Below are 21,105 nucleotides of genomic sequence, written 5' to 3' on the forward strand. Positions count from 1 at the left end.
CGCCCCGCTGCAGTCCCGTTCCCCTGGCGGCGAGCAGAGCTGCACTCCCTGGGCTCGGGTGGGGAGCGTAAAGCGCCGTAGGACACTTGGAGCAAACACACGCTGGGGCTGCTCATCTCTTCTGCGCGTCAGCATCCCTGGGTCAGGCCCAGGGCTTGGGAAGGGCTAATGGATCGCTCTGATCAGCAGCACGTGCCCATCTCCCCTGGGTCTCCTAGCACGACTGACTGCGCCAGCCTGGAGCGTGAGATGCTGCCTAGGAGCTCACGCCACTCTTGGTTCTTCCAGACCAGGGCTGGCCAACCTGGGGCACCGGAGCTGCATGCGGCTCTTCGGAGGTTAATACGCGGCTCCTTGCACAGGCACCGACTCTGGGGCTGGAGCTACAGGTGCCAACTTTCCAATGTGCCGGGAGGTGCTCACTGCTCAACCCCTGGCTCTGCCACAGGCCTGGCCCCCACTCCAGCCCTTCCTGCCCCCTCCCCTGAGCCTGCTGTACCCTCGCTCCTCCCCCTCTCCCCCAGAGCCTCCAGCATGCCAGGAAACAGCTGATCAGGAGGGAGCGGGAGGCGCTGATCAGTGGGGCTGCCGGGGGGCGGGAGGCGCTGGGAGGGAGCTGACTGGGGGCTGCTGGCGTGTTACTGTGACATTGGTAAATTCTGGCTCCTTCTCCGGCTCAGGTTGGCCACCCCTGTTCCAGACTGTAACCAGTCCATTCATCACGGCTCCTGGCTTCTGTAGCACAGAGGGCAGGCGAGGGACGCTCGAGCTCCCTGGTGACTGTCTGACCCGACACCGCAGAGGGGTGGGCTTGGTCGAAGCATGCTAACCCCTGGCTGCTGGACTGGGCATGGGTGTCTGAGGCAGCCCCAGAGTTGAGTCCTGCAGCCGGGCAGGCAGGTTCCTGAGACATGACAGCTTTGATGCTCAGCCCTGAAGAGGTTAAATCTTTCTAATCACTCAGTAAGACCTTCTCTAAGAATTTATCTACTCGCTGCCTTCCAAGAACATATGGCTAAAATCCCCCTGAGCGGGACTTACATTTATAGCATCTATTACTAAGATCAAGGTTAATCCAGAGAAATCTAATGGGGTGAAAAGGACTTTAAATAAATCTGTCTTAATCTGCAGGACATGAGAGCCTGACAGGGGCACTGGCAAAGCCCGCTAGACAGGGTCGGGCCGGGCAGCCAGCAGGGGGCTCGCTCAGCTGAGGCACGGGGCAAGTCTGCTTTGTAAGAGGGGAGTGGGTGAGCCAGGTTCTGGGTGCTCTGGGGACGTGGGCGGGGACATGGCCACCCTGTGAGGTTGGGGCTGCATGTGCCAGGCCAGGAATGTGGCCGATCTTGCTGGACCCCTTGCCAAGCCCCATCAAAGGCCGTGCTGGAAAAGGTCTGGAGGCTTTTGCAGAGGGCTGATGTTACGAAGTGGGAATGTTCTTAATGTTTTCTTTGAACACTGAGTGGGGAGTGTTGCCCTGGGAAGGTTGCAGGGGAGTTTGGCTGGGACTGGCTGCATTGGGGGATGGGAGACTGGCCTTGAGGGAGGTACCTGAGCACGTAATATGAGAACCCAGGAAGGGGACTGGAGGCCAGGTAACACCTCTGCCTGGGAAACTGGACAAAGGCTGGGGGAGGAGTTGGGGGGAGGCTGAGTGAGAGGCTGGAGGGAGTTTCAGTTTGGAGACGGCTGGGGAAATGGAGAGGAGCCCAGACGGGGCTCAGGCCTCCCTGGGGCCCCCAGATGGACCTAACTAAAGGGGGGGTCCTGTTGTCTGTACCTGCAAGACCTGTCTTGGACTGTGTTCCTGTCGTCTAAATAAACCTTCTGTGTTACTGGCTGGCTGAGAGTCCTGGTGAGTCGCAGGAAGCCGGGGGTGCAGGGCCTTGTCTCCCCCACACTCCGTGACTCAATCAAATCCCCAGGCCTGTGGCTGGGAGCATCCTCCAGCAGGACAGGGCCCATCAGTGCTGTCCGGGACAGTGGCTTCAAAGTCATGAGATTTATATTTTTAACTGTTCTCTTCCTTTGCCTCCTGACATGATATTGGGGTTGTGTTTTCTGGCTTTTCTCTGCACTCATGAGGACTTTTTCTTGTTTGTTTTTAAATGGCAGTGGAGTCTCCCATAATCACCTGACTCCAAGAGCTGGGACTTTAAGAAAAACCTATCGTGAGTGGTGGCACCCTGGCTGTCCAGGGGCCCAGGCAGCTCTGAGGGATCAGTTGGTGGCTGTGACCTGTCTTGCCTGCCCGTGGGAGGAGATGGAGCATCAGGCGGGCTCAGCAGGTCCCCTTGCTGTGCACAGATGCTTCAAATGTTGTGTCTAAATCAGGATCCTTCAAACCACAGGAAGCCAAAGGCCTGGGACAACTTGGGCAAATTCTAAGTTCTCAAAAGAAGCCTTTTTATTTCTAAACTAAACGAGCATAAAACGAGTGTCCGAATCCCCAGTAACTGGTGCAAATGCCTGGCACCAGCTGCCTGCCTGGAGGTGCTCCCACCATCCCACGTGCTGATCCCAGCCAGTCGAGCACCGTGCAGCACTGTGTGACGGGTTGTGTATCTGCAGGGGGAGCGGGATATTCTGGGAGAAGCACTGGGGAACCTCTCAGGAGGGACAGGGCCTGGAAACAGGCTGAACCACAGAACAGGCATGGGCTCAGGCTGGAGCCTGGCTGCCGAGCGCTCCGTTGAGCTGTTTCCATCTGGCAGCTGCAGCATGGAGACTCCAGCACTGCCCAACCCAGCCATGCAGGCTGGTCCCTGAGGATCCGGGCCCAAAGAGAAGTGCCAGGAATTCCCACTGGTTCATCTTCCTGCAGTGCACGTCCCAGAACCGTGGGTGCGTCAGTTGTAAAGGCTTCGTCGGGCTGCCAAGCGAGATGGTGTCAGGCTCCAGGCCTGTCTCGCCGCGGTCATTGCTGGCTGCCCCCGAGGGAGATTGCATGGCTGGTGCTTTGCGGGGCCCGGGGCTGTAGATGCTCTTTCCTCCAAAGGTGCTGGACTTTCACTTACCTCTGGGCACGGTGCAGGGATTGCGTCAAATCTCCCATCGTCCCTCCAGCCCCCACCCTGGCGGCCAGCGTGTCCCCTCCGCCGGCACGGGGGACACTGGAGTCAGCCCTCTGAGCTGGGAGAATTAACCCAAACAAGTGAAACGCCAGCCAATCCCATTAAGTGTGGAAATAGGAGAGCGGGACAGCAGCAGCATGCGGCAGGAGGACAAGGTGACCTGAGTGCCATGTGGCAGGGAGAGTGCTCGGCCTGCAGGCCGGGGCCCCACGCTGTGCCTGTCACAAGACGCTATCCCCTGGCACCTTCCCCATGCCATTTCCCTTCCCCACACAGCGCCCCCTGTGCGCCCCCATTCCTCCCTTCCCCCGTTCCATTCCCCCCTCCCCCACACAGCCCCCCCATGCGCCCCCATTCCTCCCCTCCCCCGTTCCATTCCCCCCTCCCCCACACAGCCCCCCCATGCTCCCCAATTCCTCCCCTCCCCCGTTCCATTCCCCCCTCCCCCACACAGCCCCCCCATTCCTCCCTTCCCCCGTTCCATTCCCCCTTCCCCACACAGCCCCCCCATTCCTCCCTTCCCCCGTTCCATTCCCCCTTCCCCACACAGCCCCCCCATTCCTCCCTTCCCCCGTTCCATTCCCCCTTCCCACCCATTCCTCCCTTCCCCCGTTCCATTCCCCCTTCCCCACAGCCCCCCCATTCCTCCCTTCCCCGTTCCATTCCGCCTTCACCCCACAGCCCCCCCAGGGGCCGCAGTCCTGCCGTCCCCCGTTCCATTCCCCCTTCCCCACACAGCACCCCCCCATGCCATGCCTTCCCCACACAGCGCACTCCCTGTACCCCCCATTCCTACCCACTTGCCTCCCCCGTGTCATTCCCCCTCCCCCACACAGCCCCCCCATGCGCCCCCATTCCTCCCTTCCCCCATTCCATTCCCCCCTCCCCCACACAGCCCCTCCCATGCACCCCCATTCCTCCCTTCCCCCGTTCCATTCCCCCTTCCCCACACAGCCCCCCCATGCGCCCCCATTCCTCCCTTCCCCCGTTCCATTCCCCCCTCCCCCACACAGCCCCTCCCATGCGCCCCCATTCCTCCCTTCCCCCGTTCCATTCCCCCTTCCCCACACAGCCCCCCCATGCTCCCCATTCCTCCCCTCCCCCGTTCCATTCTCCCTTCTCCACACAGCCCCCCGTTCCTCCCTTCCCCCGTTCCATTCCCCCTTCCCCACACAGCCCCCCCATGCGCCCCCATTCCTCCCTTCCCCCGTTCCATTCCCCCTTCCCCACACAGCCCCCCCAGGCGCCCCCGTTCCTCCCTGCCCCCGTTCCATTCCCCCTTCCCCACACAGCCCCCCCCATGCTCCCCCATTCCTCCCTTCCCCCGTTCCATTCCCCCTTCCCCACACATCCCCCCCATGCCCCCCCCTTCCTCCCCTACCACGTTCAAGTCCCCCTTCCCCACACTGCACCCGCTTGCGCCCCCTTTCCTCCCTTCCCCCGTTCCATTCCCCCTTCCCCACACAGCCCCCCCATTCCTCCCTTCCCCCGTTCCATTCCCCCTTCCCCACACAGCCCCCCCATGCGCCCCCATTCCTCCCCTCCCCCGTTCCATTCCCCCTTCCCCACACAGCCCCCCCATTCGCCCCCATTCCTCCCTTCCCCCGTTCCATTCCCCCCTCCCCACACTGCCCCCCCCTTGCTCCCCCATTCCTCCCTTCCCCCGTTCCATTCCCCCCTCCCCACACAGCCCCCCCATGCTCCCCCATTCCTCCCCTCCCCTGTGCCATCCCCCCTCCCCACACAGCACCCCCCCATGCCATGCCTTCCCCACACAGCGCACTCCCCGTACCCCCATTCCTACCCACATGCCTCCCCCGTGTCATTCCCCCTCCCCATGCAGCACCCCCATGCCCCCCCATGCCTCCCTCCCATTCCTCCCCCCATGCCATAGAATCATAGAATCTCAGGGTTGGGAGGGACCTCAGGAGGTATCTAGTCCACCCCCCTGCTCAAAGCAGGACCAAACCCAACTAAATCATCTCAGCCAGGGCTTTTGTCAAGCCTGACCTTAAAAACCTCTAAGGAAGGAGATTCCACCACCTCCCTAGGGAACCCATTCCAGTGCTTCACCACCCTCCTAGTGAAACAGTTTTTCCTAATATCCAACCTAGACCTCCCCCACTGCAACTTGAGACCATTACTCCTTTTCTGTCATCTACTACCACTGAGAACAGTCTAGATCCATCCTCTTTGGAACCCCCCTTCAGGTAGTTGAAAGCAGCTATCAAATCCCCCCTCACTCTTCTCTTCTGCAGACTAAACAATCCCAGTTCCCTCAGCCTCTCCTCATAAGTCATGTGCTCCAGCCCCCTAATCATTTTTGTTGCCCTCCGCTGGACTCTCCAATTTTTCCACATCCTTGCAGTGTGGGGCCCAAAACTGGACCCAGGACTCCAGATGAGGCCTCACCAATGTCGAATAGAGGGGAATGATCACATCCCTCAATCTGCTGGCGGTGCCCCTGCTTATACAGTCCAAAATGCCGTTAGCCTTCTTGGCAACAAAGACACACTGTTGACTCATATCCAGCTTCTCGTCCACTGTAACCCCTAGGTCCTTTTCTGCGGAACTGCTGCCTAGCCACTTGGTCCCTAGTCTGTAGCAGTGCATGGGATTCTTCCGACTTAAGTGCAGGACTCTACCACTTCTCCCAGTTTAGTGTCATCTGCAAACTTGCTGAGAGTGCAGTCCTTGCCATCCTCCAGGTCACTAATGAAGATATTGAACAAAACTGGCCCCAAGACCGACCCTTGGGGCACTCCGCTTGATACCGGCTGCCAAGTAGACATGGAGCCATTGATCACTACCCGTTGAGCCCGACGATCTAGCCAGCTTTCTATCCACCTTATAGTCCATTCATCCAGCCCAGACTTCTTTAACTTGCTGGCAAGAATACTGTGGGAGACTGTATCAAAAGCTTTGCTAAGGTCAAGGAATAACACGTCCACTGCTTTCCCCTCATCCACAGAGCCAGTTATCTCCTCACAGAAGGCAATTAGGTTAGTCAGGCATGACTTGCCCTTGGTGAATCCATGCTGACTGTTCCTGATCACTTTCTTCTCCTCCAAGTGCTCAGAATTGATTCCTTGAGGACCTGCTCCATGATTTTTCCAGGTACTGAGGTGAGGCTGACTGGCCTGTAGTTCCCTGGATCCTCCTTCTTCCCATTTTTAAAGATGGGAACTACATTAGCCTTTTTCCAGTCATCCGGGACCTCCCCTGATCGCCATGAGTTTTCAAAGATAATGGCCAATGGCTCTGCAATCACATCTGCCAACTCCTTTAGCACCCTCAGATGCAGCACATCCGGCCCCATGGACTTGTGCTCGTCCAGCTTTTCTAAATAGTCCTGAACCTCTTCTTTCTCCACAGAGGGCTGGTCACCTCCTCCCCATGCTGTGCTGCCCAGTGCAGCAGTCTGGGAGCTGACCTTGTTCACGAAGACAGAGGCAACAAAAGCATTGAGTACATTAGCTTTTTCCACATCCTCTGCCACTAGGTTGCCTCCCTCATTCAGTAAGGGGCCCACACTTTTCTTGACTTTCTTCTTGTTGCTAACATGCCTGAAGAATCCCTTCTTGTTACTCTTAACATCTCTCGCTAGCTGCAACTCCAAGTGTGATTTGGCCTTCCTGATTTCACTCCTGCATGCCTGAGCAATATTTTTATACTCCTCCCTGGTCATTTGTCCAATCTTCCACTTCTTGTAAGCTTCTTTTTTGTGTTTAAGATCAGCAAGGATTTCACTGTTAAGCCAAGCTGGTCGCCTGCCATATTTACTATTCTTCCTACACATCGGGATGGTTTGTTCTGCAACCTCAATAAGGATTCTTTAAAAATGAACCCAGCTGAGGGGTCCTGTTCTCTGTACCTACAAGCTCTGTTTTAGACCATGTTCCTGTCATCTAATAAACCTCTGTCTTACTGGCTGGCTGAGAGCCATGTCTGACTGCAAAGTGGGGGTGCAGGACCCTCTGGCTTCCCCAGGACCCCGCCTGGGCGGACTTACGGTGGGAAGCGCATGGAGGGGCAGAGGATGCTGAATGCTCCAAGGAGAGACCCAGGAGGTGAAGCCGTGTGAGCTTCTTGCCCTGCAGACAGTCTGCTCCGAGGGAGAGGAGACTTCACCAGAGTCCTGACTGGCTTTGTGGGGAGCAGTTCCAGAGCAGCGCCCGGGGACTCCGTGACACCTTGTGACTGCTAACAACTGCCCAGGCCAGAGACTCAGCAGTTCCCTGCTCCACAGGGCCTCGCACGTGTCTGCCCATTCCCCCCGGCAGTATTGTGCAGGCACCGGTCCACGTCCCGAGCGGCCGTGTAGCAGCACATGGAGAGCTCTGTGTGTGCGTCCGTCACAGACTCACAGATCGTGTCCACTCTTGGCCCCCATGGGGGGGTGCCCCTTTCAGTGAAACAGCCCTTCTCAGGAGTCCACTGTCTCTCGGAGTGAGGCCCCTCCATCTCCCGGAGCCGCACCTCTCTGCAGGGCCGGCTCCAGGGGTTTTGCCGCCCCAAGCAGCCAAAAAATAAAATAAAATAAAAAAAGCCGCAATCGTGATCTGCGGCAATTCAGCGGGAGGCCCTTCGCTCCGAGCGGGAGTGAGGGACCCGCCGCCGAATACTTGAAAGTGCCGCCCCACTCCGGAGTTGCCGCCCCAAGCACCTGCTTGATAAGATGGTGCCTGGAGCCGGCCCTGCCTCTCTCAGCCTTAGCACGTCTGTCTCTGCCATGGGCCCCCTCAGGGGGTCCCCTCACTCTGGACCCCCGGGGCCTCCACCCCCGAAGGGGACAATGCAACCCTGCTCTCTAGCCCAGAGCGACTCTCAGCCAGCGTAACACAGGAGGTTTATTGAGCATTGAACCCAGCACAGGAAACTCTCAGGCCTGGCCTCCCTCAGCCCAGCACATCCCAGTCTCCCCTGCAGCCAGGTGGGCTCTGCCTGCTCCCCCTCTCCAGCCCAGAGCCCCCCTGCTTCCCAGCTGGGCCTCCCATATCCCCGGCCCCAAGCCCTGCCTCTGTCCATTGTCTTCTCTCCAGGGAAACAGGGTCGTAAACAGGAAGGCCTGGGTCTCCTCTCCTCTCAGCCCCCCTCTGGCCGGAACCGGCTGGTCAGGTCACCGGGGTCCTCTCTTCACAGCCCATTGTCTTCCCACTGGCCAGAACCGGCTGCGACTCCTGAGCTGCGTCTCCAGGGCACCAGTCGCTGGGGTCTCCATCCTCCCAGCCATCGGCCGGGGTCCCAAGTTCCCTCTCCGGTCCTCTGTAACAACAAACTCCCTCTCCCCTCACCTCGTTAAACCAGTAACACCCAGGGACACTGAGTCCCACTCCCCCTGCATGCAAACCATTGAAAAACCACACACAAAAAAATCCCCCATTTTGTCACAGTGTCACTGATGAGCATGTGCCAGTGGGGGGGATGGGACAGTCCTCGGGCATTGGGGATGTCGGCCGTGGGAGCAGGCGCGTGGTTTGGAAGGAGAGCAGCAAACCTGGACATCCAGGAAACTGTTTTCAGGAGCATCACGTGCCAGTTGGAGTCCTGCTCCAGCGGAGAGCCGAGTTATCCAGGTCCCCAAGTCCCATGCCCAACTGAAGACAGTATCTTGGCTAAACGATGCAAAAATGATTTAATGGAGGGAGCTAATCAAGGAATTCAGGAGAGACCGTTCACCAAGGGCTGATACAAGATTCAATTAAAATGCAGCCTTTGTGGGCTCACCATTTTAATTTTCCACAAATTAGCTTTAAAAAGGTATGGAAATGAAGATCTTAGATTTTTTTTTAAAGTCCAAAGGAAAAACCCTTTGAGGATTATATTTGCGACTTCCCTTTAAAAAAGCATTTTAGACTCATTTTCTTGTTTTATCTCAGCAGTTGAGATGTTAGCATTTCTAAGGCAGAGTATTTTGGGCTCTCTGAGACCAGCTTGGGGTGGCTGTTAACCCTTGCTGGCGTGGCATGGCCATCTGGCTTCTACCCAGCAGGAGCGTCACCAGTGACCCGGCTCCGTGCACCAGACTGCACGACACGGCTAAGTGCAGAGCCGAGGCTCTGGGGTGCCGAGACGGTTAACTTGCAGCAGCTGGCAAAGCAGGCCCAGTGTGAGTTGGCTGTTAACTCACCTGCTCAGCTCTGCCAGCGCTGACGGACCCCTGAAAGCGCCCTGTGGGGAATCCGTGCCCAGCACACACCAGGCTCTGCTCCCGTGGGAACTAGCCTCCCTCGATGGGCTCCCAGGGACAGGGCTCACCCCCCTCATCCTCACAGCTGTCCCGACTCACACACAGTTCTGCCCTGCTGCCTCCTGCGCTGTCCCTTAATGGCACCTGCTGGGAGCCACATGGCTCTTCCTCTGGCAAAGCCCAGACATGGCGAGTGCCTGGCGCTGGGCGAGGGCAGGTCCTGGGACACCATCTGTGTGGTCTCCGGCAGCCTCTGGCATGGTACACAGCTGGGGCCTGCAGTGCTGGCTGGGTGCCCTGCCCTGTCACCTACTAACGTTATCTGTGTTATGGTCCATCACGCTGAACTCTGCACTGACACCAGCGCCACGTGGCCGTGTCCAGCCCAGCCACGTGAGGGACAGGCGATGGGGGCAGGATGAGATGGCAGGATCAGCCAGGCCAGCGGCTGCAGCTTCTCGTGGGCACAGGGAGGTGGTGACGGTATCTCCTGGGATGCCCCTGCCCTCAGAGGGACGGAGCGAACTGTGAGGGGACAGCGTGCTGTGTTAACTGCTGCTTGTCTCCTAGGCGCCTGGCTCCTGGCTCAGGGTCTCCAGGGCGGGGGCAATTCTGTGTGTGGCAAAGGCAGGTCCCAGGGAGGGGCTCGTACCTTCCGGCTGTGCTCGACTTGCTAACAGGTTTTCCCAGGACCCTTCGCTGCTTCCTGAACTGTCTCCTTTCTGGCCGGGGCCAGTGCCCGTCTCCCCCACACCTGCTCTGCTCTCCAATTCTTTGCCCTTCCCTCCTTTCTGTTTGCCACTTTCTCCCCCTGCCTGCTGCTCCGTCGGTTACATGTGTCTATTTCTCTGTCGTCCCCCGCCCGCCCGCCCGCCCGCCAGCACCGCTGCCGCAGTCGGAGGTCACTCTCGCTCCTGGTCCTGCCTGCGCTTGCTCGCTGCAGTGTGATCTGGCTCCCATTTGACCTTCATGCGCACACGCTGCTCCCCAGGAAGTGCCTCCCGCCTGCCCCCTTCCCTCCCGCCTCGTGCTCACTCTGATTTTCATTTATCACTGTCTCTTTATAAAGGTTCAGTCTCTCCAGCTCCTCTCCCCTCGCACTCAGAGCCGCACTGCTGCAGCGTCCGTGGCTGCCGGCCCCTCGATCTTCCTCTCTGTGCCTCGTCTTCCATTCCTCACTTCACCCTGCTCCGCCCGTGGGCAGGGACTGCGGCTCGGGGAGGGCTGGGGAGATCTGGCACTGTGTCGCCTGGCCAGCCGGAGCAGGGTCCCAAGCCAAGTGCCCCTGTTACCCAACCGGGCCCAGTGGCTACCATTGCACCTGCTGCCACGGGGCAAAGGCCTCAGGCAGGACCCGCAGTGCATGCACTAGCGGTGCCTCGGTCCCGGGTGAAGTGACAGCACCATTCTATTGGTCTGGGGTGTTGAGGGCCCGATCCTGGCCCCATTGAAGTCTCTGGGTTCATTGTCACTGACTCCAGCAGGATCAGGACTGGGCTCTGAGCGGGGAGGCTGCTGCTGGTCAGGTAGCCTAGGCTGCACCCCCTGGATCCGACCTCAGTGCCCCTGGAGCGAGGTGCCAGCTCTGCTCTGTGCTGGGAGTGGGAGAGGCAGCATGCACAGCAGCCCAGCGTAGCATGTGCGGGGTTAATGCCGGGGCTGCGCAGGGAGCCTGAACCTGGTCCCTGCCCCAGCAAGGCCAGGTGTGGGAAGAGCGGGTGCAGCAGCGCAGGAAATGCTGTGCAATGTGCACGGTGCAGGCCGGCCAGGCAGCCAGAGGGCAGGCGTCTCCGGAGTGACGGACCAGCCCGCAGTTCCGAGCGGCAAGCTGCAGCGAGAGATTTGCTTTGCTGTGACTGACTGAGAGGGAGCTGGCAGCTCCTGCTACATGGGGCGCCGTGTGGCTGGCCTCTAACTGCGCAAGGAACAAATGGCTTCCTGTCGCAAGGCTGCACAAACCTTCCCGGGGCCCAGCTGGGGTCCTCCCCGGGCCCTGTTGTCCTGCAAATGCTCCTGGGGCGTGGAGCGGGGGAGGGGGCTCATTTCAGAGTTCTGCCCTTGCCCTAATTTGATTTTGAAGTGGCTGAGGCAGAAATGCTGCCACTCCAGCTGGCCCCCTCCCCCGCCCCGCCCGCGCTCTAAATGGATCTCAGCACAGAATTAATTTGTCAGATTGACACTGATCGTTTGTTACAGAGGAGAGTGGAGTCCATTCATTTGAATAGAAAACATTCCATCTTATCTCCTGCCTTTTCATGCCTCCGCTCTCACTCCTTAACCTTGGACAATAAGACTCATAATTTCCTCCCTGACACTGGGGCTGCTCTAGATAAGACACTGGGTTTTTAATCTTTTTCTCTCTAGAATTTTAAGCCTGTTCCCGAAGGACACCTGCTGCCTGCCCATAACAACATCCCAGCCGCCTTGCCCAGTGATCGTGTGCTACACGTGCTGGCCCCTGCCCACTGCGCGGGCCCAGAGAACACCCAGCGCGCCTCAGAGGATTGAAAAGAGCAGGAGGAAGTTGCCTCAGGAAGGCCAAGGGAGCGTCTCTTCTGCCCGCCAGGTGGCTCCTGGCTGGACCAGGACCATGGGGCTGTGTGCGCTGTGGCCAGCGTCAGGAATGCAGGTACACTGGGGAGACGCGGGTCCTGGCGGAAGCTCAGGACCGGCTGGGTCACTGTTCCACATGGACCTTGGAGCACAAAGCCACAGGCCCTGCCAGTCCCTCCAGTGCCAAGCTTTGCTGGGACCTGCCCGCTGAATTCTCCACACAGTGATCTCGGCACCACGTCCATCGCTTCTCGCAGTCCCGCAATGTGCTGCCATGCGGAGCCGCCACGTGCTGGGAGCCGTGGCTGCTTTAGGGCCTGGCACTGACGGACTAATGCTAACGGAACAAGCAAATGCTGCCGCGTGTCCAGGCTGTCTCTTTGGTCCCACAGCGCAAGAGGGAGGGAGGCCCAGGGGCTGGTGAGGGCAGCCACGTCGAGCCGGCGCAGGAGCGGTAGTGGGTCCCAGAAGCAGTGTGGGAGCCTGGCACTAGCTGGCTGATCTAACCAGGGCTCTTGGCTTGGTTAGGCTAAAGGAGGGGAATTAGCTCTCTCCTTACTCGGGGGGGGGGGCAAGTGGCTCTGTGGGGGGGTGAGTGGGGGCGTGGGGGGGCAAGTGGCTCTGTGTGTGGGGGGGCGAGTGGCTCTGTGGGGGGGCGAGTGGCTCTGTGGGGGGCATGGGGGGGCAAGTGGCTCTGTGTGGGGGGGCGAGTGGCTCTGGGGAGGGGTGTGGGGGGGCAAGAGGGTGGGGGGGCGAGTGGCTCTGTGGGGGGGGGCAAGTGGCTCTGTGGAGGGGCGTGGGGGGGCGAGTGGCTCGGGGGGGCGAATGGCTCTGTGGGGGGGCGTGGGGAGGCGAGTGGCTCTGTGGGGGGGGCAAGTGGCTCTGTGGGGGGGAGGCGAGTGGCTCTGTGGGGGGGCGTGGGGGGGCAAGTGGCTCTGTGGGGGGGGCAAGTGGCTCTGTGGGGGGGGGTGAGTGTGTCATGTGAAGTTTGGCCGGTGGGGTCAGTATTTAGAGAGTCCGAGGGAGACTGGTGGAGAAGTGGCAGAAGAGGCTGAGGATGTTTTTTAATGTTTCCTTTGCAAACAGTTTGTAACTGTCCAGCACTCTGCCCGGGCGCCCCCGCTGGTCCTGGGGAGCCAGTGTGTGGCACTGGGAAAAGTCCCTCAGCCAGGAGCATGTGAAGTGCCGGTCTCTCCGCAGCCTCGCTGGAGCGGTGCCCGGCAGAGAAGGAGAAGTTTTGTGAAGGGGAAGGCTTCTGGCTGGCTGGCTGCAGCACGGCTGATTGCATTGCCAGGCTGCAAAGCCAGCTGCCCTGACACTAAATAGCCCTGTCAGGACTTCTACAAGGCGAGGCCACAAGTATTTTGTGAGTGCCGGCACACCGGCGAGATAAGGGTTCACCTCCATGGCTCTGGCTGGAAATTAGGGGCAGGCAGCAGGCGGGAGGAAATGGAGATAAATGAGTGTGCCGTGTGGCTCGCCGCCCACAGGACGCTGACATCAAAACTAAGTAAATAAAAAATCACCAGCCTTTTATCTGGGCACAGCTGTGGACGGACTCTGTGATAACTGTAAAGGATGAGAGCACAGCACGTGCCATAATGGGCTCAGAAAGTGACCTGCCATCCCTCATCTCCAGTGCAGGAAGGCCCGCGGCCACGCTTCTATTCGGCTGGGAAAAGCAGAACGCGTGAACGTGAGTCACTTCTGCCAGCTGCCTTTCTCCCTGTGCTCCCGTCCCCTGGCTGCAGTTTCTGCTCTCGCCGTATGGACGATGCGTAACAGGGCACGGGCTGTCCCCACCTCTGTCTCCCTTCGAGCAGCCCTGGGCCCCCGGGGAGATGCCTGGTGTCGACGCAGACTCTCCGGTGACGCTAACACTGCCAGCTCCTGTGCAGTGTGTGGCCCGTCGGGCTGGGTGACGCAGGAGTGCTGTAGTGGACGGAAAGGGCTCCACATTCGGCACCTGGACACTCCCACCTGCCCTTATCTACCCTGGGCTTCAGGCAGTGCAGTGACTCCGGGGGGGTGCTAGTGACTGCCGGCATTCAGAGCCCCATGTTGTCTAGACCTGCGCTGAGCATGGGAGCCGCGGCGCTGAGCTGCTGCCAGTGCAGTGCTGGGACGGTCAAAGGAGCAGCGCGTTCTGCTCGGCCCGCGGTGCATGAGGAGGCCCCGCACGGGCTACGGGCTGGCGTCACTGGCCTCTGACAGTTGTATAAGGACGCCGAGCAGGCTGTTCTGTGCTGAGCATCTCATGTTTACGCTGCAATGTGCAGACAGCAGGATCTGGCCCTTGGGAGTCCACAGCCCCACAAGTGGCCACATGTAGGTTGAGGGGGTCCAAATTCTCAATATGGGGGCCCGGATGTGACCCCTCTCACAGCTACACTCGCTTCCTGCCCTTCCCCCTTCATGACCCCCATGTCAATCACAGGCCACCCAAAGCTTGGGGTGCAGCTGACGGCACTGGCTGGGCACAGAACACAGTGGTGGAACTAGCACTGCAGCAGGGATGCTGTAGCAGGGTGGACCCTGCTCCTGCTGTGAGGGGTTTAAAAGCAGCCTGGCAGGGCTTGAGAGCTGCTGCTCTAGGCTGGGCTGATTGGGGAAGTGGCTGCAGCTGGGGCCATGCCCCAAACTGAGCCACAAGACCTTATAAGAAGGCCAGGGAAGCCAGAAGCCAGACAGTCTTCCTCTGCCTGAGGAGGAAGAAGGGCCTGGCTGCAGGGGCTATAGGCAAGGTACCTAGGGTGAAGCAGGGCTGGGGAAAGGCTGAGGAGCTCCAGCCTAGAAAGCCCCAGGCTGCGGCCTAGCGAAGGGCCAACTGGTACTGGGGGTTGCAAAGGGCAGCCCAGGGGTAGGCCAAGGCAGCAGGTCCAAACCCCTTTGCCTGTGATGAGTGGCTGATATACTGCAGTCTGCCCCAGGACGTGGGGCTAGACGATGACTGGCAGTAGCCAATACTGAGGCAAGGTGGGGCTAGAGGGTGGGGGTTCCCCAAGGAGGGGAGACCCAGAGAGAAAGGGGTTACTGCCAGGGGGCAGCACCCCATGGTAAGAGGGCACCGGGTCCAGGGAGGGACACGGGGGGCCTGAGGACAAGTGGATCACCAGCCTGCAGAGGGCGCTCCGAACACTGGACTGAGCTAATTCCCGGAGTCACCAGCAGGAGGTGCTGCAGGGGTGAGTCCGACCCGTCTACAGATGCCATGGTGCCCCTGCCCCATATGATCCCTGGGGATACACTGCTAGGCTCCAGCCCCACGCAGAGCAGCCAGGCACCAAGCCCCACAGCTTCCAGTGACAGCCCCATGGGAGAGGAATGAGGTGTGGAGCTGGCGCCTGCGACCTCCAGGAAAAGGCATTTCCTGCTGCCCCATCAGATGTGCTGGGTGGGTCTAAGGCAGGTGCCAGCCCGGATCCATTGGTCTCTGTCCTTCACCCTTTGCTCTTTGGCTAAAGGCACTGAGAAAGCGTGAGGAATGTGTCACGGGCCCTAGGTTTAAGGTGTGTGCAGTGTGCGCAGACCTGGAGCATGGTGTGCTGGGTTTGCTGTTAACATGTCACGTTTGTCCCACAGCCTCAGGGGCCGGGGCCAGACCACGTGTCTCTTTTTCCTCTCTCTGCACTCTGCTCTCCAAATCTTCCTCTGCCTTCCACTGGGTCTGATGCTGGGAACTGCTGGGAGGCATGGTGCCGAACAGAGCCTCAGAGGCCGGGGCCAAACCATGGCAGTGCCACACTAGCCTGCCCCTCATGCCCAGTTCCTTAGCATGGTCCCTCCTGGTTTCCCACATGGCTACTGACAGGCCTAGGTCCCTTCCTCCTTCCTAAATATGAAAATGCACTTTCCCAAGTCGTCCTTCACAGCAAGGAAAAGGCAGATCAGATTCCGAATTAGTCTGCAAGAGTCGTGTTCCCTTCTCTCTTATCTAACTCACTGTAACAAGCTCTTTGCATTTATTCCACCAAATGTGCTGCAGAATTACGTTACAGCTCATGGCTGTGAGCCATCTGCAGAGAGAAATCCAGTTATACCTTGTATAATAAGTTCCTGACAATCTTACAGAGGACTCCGGGTCATAAAAGTCTCCTGGTTTTATCACCAGTAGCAGACATGGAGAGAAATTAAGTTGTCTTATCAAATGTAGATAATATATATCCCTCTGGAGTGGAAGGTTTCTGATGGATCTCTAAGAGTATTAAAACATCTAAGAGCGTTGAATAAAAATCCACAGCAGGGTGGGCGACTGTTGGGGAACAAAATGCCCCCAAGGCACTGAGAGTGCAGAATTCCCAAAGCTGTCAACAGGAGACAGCCTTTGGGAAGCCCTGAAACCGAGAGACAAAGCAAAGGCCGTTTGTAGTCAGGAACAGTCCTGAAATGCCTGGTCTTCCCTCCCGTCTGTCCCCGAGCTGTAGCTTGCCATCTAGGTGTAACCCTTCTGGACGGTGAAGCCAGCAGCAACAAGGGCCGGGTTCCGTAGCTAGGGGACGGGGTTCCTTTTTACCAGTACAACACAAACCGGCTCGAGCCCCCGCCCAGCGACCTGGGACAATTGCACACTATCCCTGGGCGCCTCTAAGAGGCAATACTTCCCACTCGCAAGAACAGAGTTTGAGTGCAGCAAAAAAATGTTAATAAAAGGTGAGAAGTAACTCAGCGTTAATTTGGAGGAAACACCGCACACAGGGCTCATAAACATAAACCATGAGCAAAAGACCCACCCCCAAGTAGGGTGGGCAGTGTCCTTTTCCCCTCAGGTTCTTAAGTCCAGCAACCCAACAGTCTCTTTCTCGTGCCCGTCCCTTCTCTGCACCCCACTCACAGTTGCTGTCCTTGGTCAGTGCAGCCCCAGAGTTCAGAGGTTCATCTCCCACCCTGGGTGAAGGGGTAAGGAGGCACCTTACACACTCCACTGCTCAGGAACTTGCTTGCTGCCCCGCCGGCCAACTGCCACACCTCTGTGCAGGGATCTGCTCTGGCCCTCTCTGCCAGCCGCCCTGCTGGCCACCCACCAAGATGTCTTCAGTGCCCACCACTTAACACAGCTCTGAGTGATTTCAGCTGTTAGTGGGGGAGCCTGACTGCTGGTGCACACTGGGCAGTTTCTTGTAATAGAGACACTGTCCCCAAGCAGGTCTAATACTGAGACGTAGGTATCAGTGATTTCAGCTCTGCAGCGTGTAACAACTCTCAATTAAATCTAGATTAGCTCTTTTATTACACCATGGAGACAAGGGTCAAACGGTGTCTAGAACCCTTAAAAGGGGCCCACACCACCAGGTACAAGTACCTGTCCCCACCCTCTATTGACCCACTGGGTGTTGGAACCCAGGTCCCCTGCCTAGCGAATGCTGTGTAGTGGCGGATGAGTCCCTCCATCAGGCTATGCCAGGTACAGTTCTGCTGCCCTCGGGTCACACAACAAGGCTAACAACCCTTTATTACTCCTGCCCCAATAACGAGGAGCCTGGGGATCCAGCACCAGCCACAAGTGACCATTTTGGGAAAGCAAACGAGATCAACTCCTGAAATCCTCTTCCACAGCTCATCGCTAGATGTCAGGGGCGAGCTCATTCAGACTCTGCTTACATAAGGATGAAAGAAAGAGCCTGCAGCGGCTGGAACACAAGCTGCCCCGGCAGCCCTGGGTGTGAGTCTCAGTGGGAAGAGGGGCGCTGGGAGGTTTGGTTAGTTTGCTAACTCCTGTGCTAGGCCGCATGTCTGGTGAAGACGCTCTAAGCCGACTGGAGAGAGCTCACCATCAGCATAATGAAAGCACCTCCGCAGGGCGGCTGCTGTGTTGGTGGGTGGGAGCAGCTCTCCTGTAGACGTAGCACTGCGCACACCAGCACGTAGGTCAGTGTAACTTACATTCACACCCGTAACAATGTAATTTATACCCTCGTACGTGGTAGTGTGGACACACTCCTCGAGCGATCCCAGGAGCTGCCCCACCAGCAACGCAGCTCGCTGGGGATCCGTGGCATTCAGGGTGGGTATTTCGGTGGCTTTCGCTCCTTTAGCACTGGGCGGGGTAACAGGGCTAAGTGCTGAATGTCCTGCTGCTCTGCCGTTGGGGAGCAGACAGAGGGGCTGCAGCAGTGGGCACTGGGCCATGGCTGTGGCGCCCCACGCGGGGGGCTGGCACTGTCAGTGAGGAACAATTCCTGGGAGATTCGAGGGTGCTGAGACTCCAAGCAGGGCCCAGGCTGCTCTAGTCTCAGGCTCAGACAGAGATGGGCTCAAGCCTTGGAGTCTGGCTCTGAGCTTCCTGGAGGCTTCGGGCCATCCCGTCTCCCATTCCCCATCTCTACATTAGCTGCTGACAGGGGACAAGCCCCATGTCCCCTCCCTCACCATCAGGAACACTCAGTCCCAGGACCCGAGTGACACCCTCACTTGTGGTGCTGGGCCAGGCACTAGCCTGCCAGGCTGGTGCAGGGAAATGGTGCCTTGGAGAGGGTCTCCTCTCTCCTCAGGCTCTCCGAGGAGCAACAGGCTGTGGGCTCAGGGCAGCTAGCGAACACCAGGGATTGGTACAACGGAAGCCACTAACAAGGAGTCTGTGAGGCTGAGGGGGAGCAGCGTGGGACTCGGGGGGCAACAGGGAAGCAGTGTACTGGAGCACAGCCTGGATGGGTCTATCACTGGAGGTTTTGAAGAGCAGGTCCCCCCCCCCACACCCACAACATGGCTCCTGGTCGTGGGCTGAGGGCTGACAACTGAGCTCGTTTGCGATTTACACCCTGCCAGGCAGCAGGGAGGCTGTAAGTCAGCCTCACCCTAGCCCCGTGCTTGGCCCATTCGGGCAGCCTCTGCACAGCCCGGCTCCTCGCCAGCTGCCCGTCTGGTGTGTGCACACCGAGCGGCGGGTGATGTTCAGGGCACCTGGTACCTCTCCGAGCGCCTGTTCTTTGGTCAATATGTAGCTCTCTCTCTATGAGCAGAAAGTGGTTGTCATGGCAATCTGGTCGTGGGCCCGACCCACGCTGCGAGCCGTTTGGAGCTAGGCTGGCTCAGGCACTGGGGAGGCAGGCCCGACCCTCCCTGGGATTTGTTGTCAATAAAATGCCTCCTCGCTCCCTGAGTGGGGTGTGGCGAGACCAGGGAGTCCAGCTCTGTGGAGTCACTTTTCAAACCCTATTTTGTCCCTCGCTCTCTCCTGCTCTATTAGTAGGCGTCAAACAGCATTCGAGCCAGGAGAATGGCGGGCGGCCGGGCCGGCTGCTCCACGGCTGTGCCATTAACTGGTCACAGCCTGAGGGCTCCATCCTGCCTCCCGCGCCCAGCCCCTCTTGTGGCCCCTGCTCTCGTGCCGCAGTCCCCTTCGCCCACGACCCCCTTTCCTCTGGCTCCTCTCCACACCCCGGCCGGCCAGTGCGACAGGCTCCCTCAGCCCCAGAAAGCCGACCTGGCCCCTGCCTGTGCCCTGGCTCCCCTCAGAGCCCTGAACAGCCCCCTTACCGCTGCCGCCTGGCCTTTCTCCCTCCTTACCCCGTGATCAGCCCTCCTCCTTCCACACCCCATCGCGTACCCCTCTCTCCTTCCCCACTCCCTCATCCGTCCACATCCTCATGCTGCCAGCTCTGCGCCTGGCTACCAGCCCAGCCCAGCCCTCCCCACGGCTAGCCCCATCCGCGCCAATGCCACAACAGCACCCGCAGGCCTGCTGGCTCTGGCTCTGTGCGTCAGCGAGACAATCACAGCAGCCGTCTGAGCCACGTCACCCACAGGTCCATCGCCCCCCCGCCCAGCTCCTGCTCCACGCTGCGTTCAGCTCCCATCGTGCGGGGGGCTGCACAACACAGGCAGAGCTGACAGAGCGGGGCAGGCCAGTGGGGCCAGACACCACAGAGATTTGCATTGCATTGGAGGGTAGTAGGTGCCAGCTCTCCCCAGCCACCCCTTGGCCCAGCTGCCAGGCACTGGCTGCTTTCTGATGGGCACCAGAATGGCCCATGAGATCAATGAATGGCCACAGCTTTCCCCAGACACGCCTGCGATAAGAGCCGGAAAGGTGTGGGATCAGGCCCTGCATGGAGACCAGCCTGCATCTCCATGCCCTGGGGACCTGCCCGCCCAGCCTGGCTGGAGTCAGAACCGTTCGGAGCCCGTCTGCGTAAGCAGAGCTGTCAGGCTGGAGTTTGCAGCTTTTCCAGCCCTTTTCTTTCAGCCTGTTCTGTGCACAATGAATGCAGAAGCTTTTTATTTTTGTGTAGAAATGTGTGTCTAATGAATTAGCCACGGACTGGAGCCGAACATGGGTAATTTAAACTGAACATTCACTCAGAATCATCCATCAATTTCTTACCACATTAAAATCGACAGGCTGCTCCTAGAGAGTGCGTTTCTGCAGCCGCCCCAGCGTGCTGCCATAGACCCGGCGTCTCCTGGCCTGACATCCGTCTGCAGATGTGACATGACAGCACAGGATAGAATTGTCAACAAAAATAAATAAAAAACTCAAATGCAAACCACACTGGTGCAGAGGGAGCCAGCCGGCTTTGGAGAGCAGGGACCAGCAGGCACAAGTTATATTGGGGACTGTAGCGGGGTGGTCACCCCGCTCCAGCTGGGCTGATTGTGGGAAAGCAGCCACAGGTGGGGCCACGCCCCAGTCAGGCCACAGCTGGCCCTATAAGAGGGCCGAGGGCCAGAGAGGAAGAGGAGACACTCTCTTTAGCTTACTAGAGAGAGAAGGATCTGGCTGCCCAGGAAGCTGAGGTGGGTACCCTCAGGGGTGGGGCAGTGCTGGGGAAGGGCAGAGGAAGCTGGGGAGCTCCAGCCTAGCTGAGCCTCAGGCTGCAGGCTGAGTTAAGGGCCCACAAGGGTACTAGGGCTGCAGAGGGGCTGCCCAGATATAGGTGGAGGCAGCTGGTCCAACCCCCCCTTGCCGATGATGAGTGGTTTACAGACCGCAGGCTGCCCCAAGGAGCAGGGGCTAGATGGTGACTGGCAGTAGCCACTCAGGCAAGGTGGGGATATGGGATTGAGGGTTCCCCTGGGAGGGGAGACCCAGAGTGAGGGGTACTGCAGTGGGCAGAATCCCTGGGTAAAGAGCACTGGGGTCTGGGAAGGACATGGGGCCAGCGGCAGGTGAGCACTCTGGGCTGGAAAGAGCTAATTCCCTGGATGGCCAGCAGGAGGCGCTGCACAGTGAGTCATCACTTCACTACAGGACCATAAGTCAACAGCTGGCTACCCAAAGAGGACTGGGTCCTCTTATTTCTAGTCAATGGGAGTTTCCTGCTGTTTGTGATTTGACACGAGCCCCCAGCG

General features: G+C 58.9%; 1 protein-coding gene across 2 annotated transcripts in view; it reads left to right on the forward strand.

Annotated features, from left to right (window-relative positions):
• CDH22 (cadherin 22) overlaps positions 1-12,376 on the forward strand; it is a 162,327-nt gene extending 149,951 nt beyond the window's left edge. For both annotated transcript variants that reach the window (XM_044984591.1, XR_006573079.1), the window contains one exon: positions 11,629-12,376. The gene's annotated coding sequence lies outside the window, so the exon portion shown is untranslated. The remainder of the gene's footprint in view (positions 1-11,628) is intronic.
• Positions 12,377-21,105: the final 8,729 nt, after the last annotated feature.

The sequence above is a fragment of the Mauremys mutica genome, chromosome 13 (genome assembly GCF_020497125.1).
Source record: "Mauremys mutica isolate MM-2020 ecotype Southern chromosome 13, ASM2049712v1, whole genome shotgun sequence".
In the NCBI taxonomy this organism is placed as follows: domain Eukaryota; kingdom Metazoa; phylum Chordata; order Testudines; family Geoemydidae; genus Mauremys; species Mauremys mutica.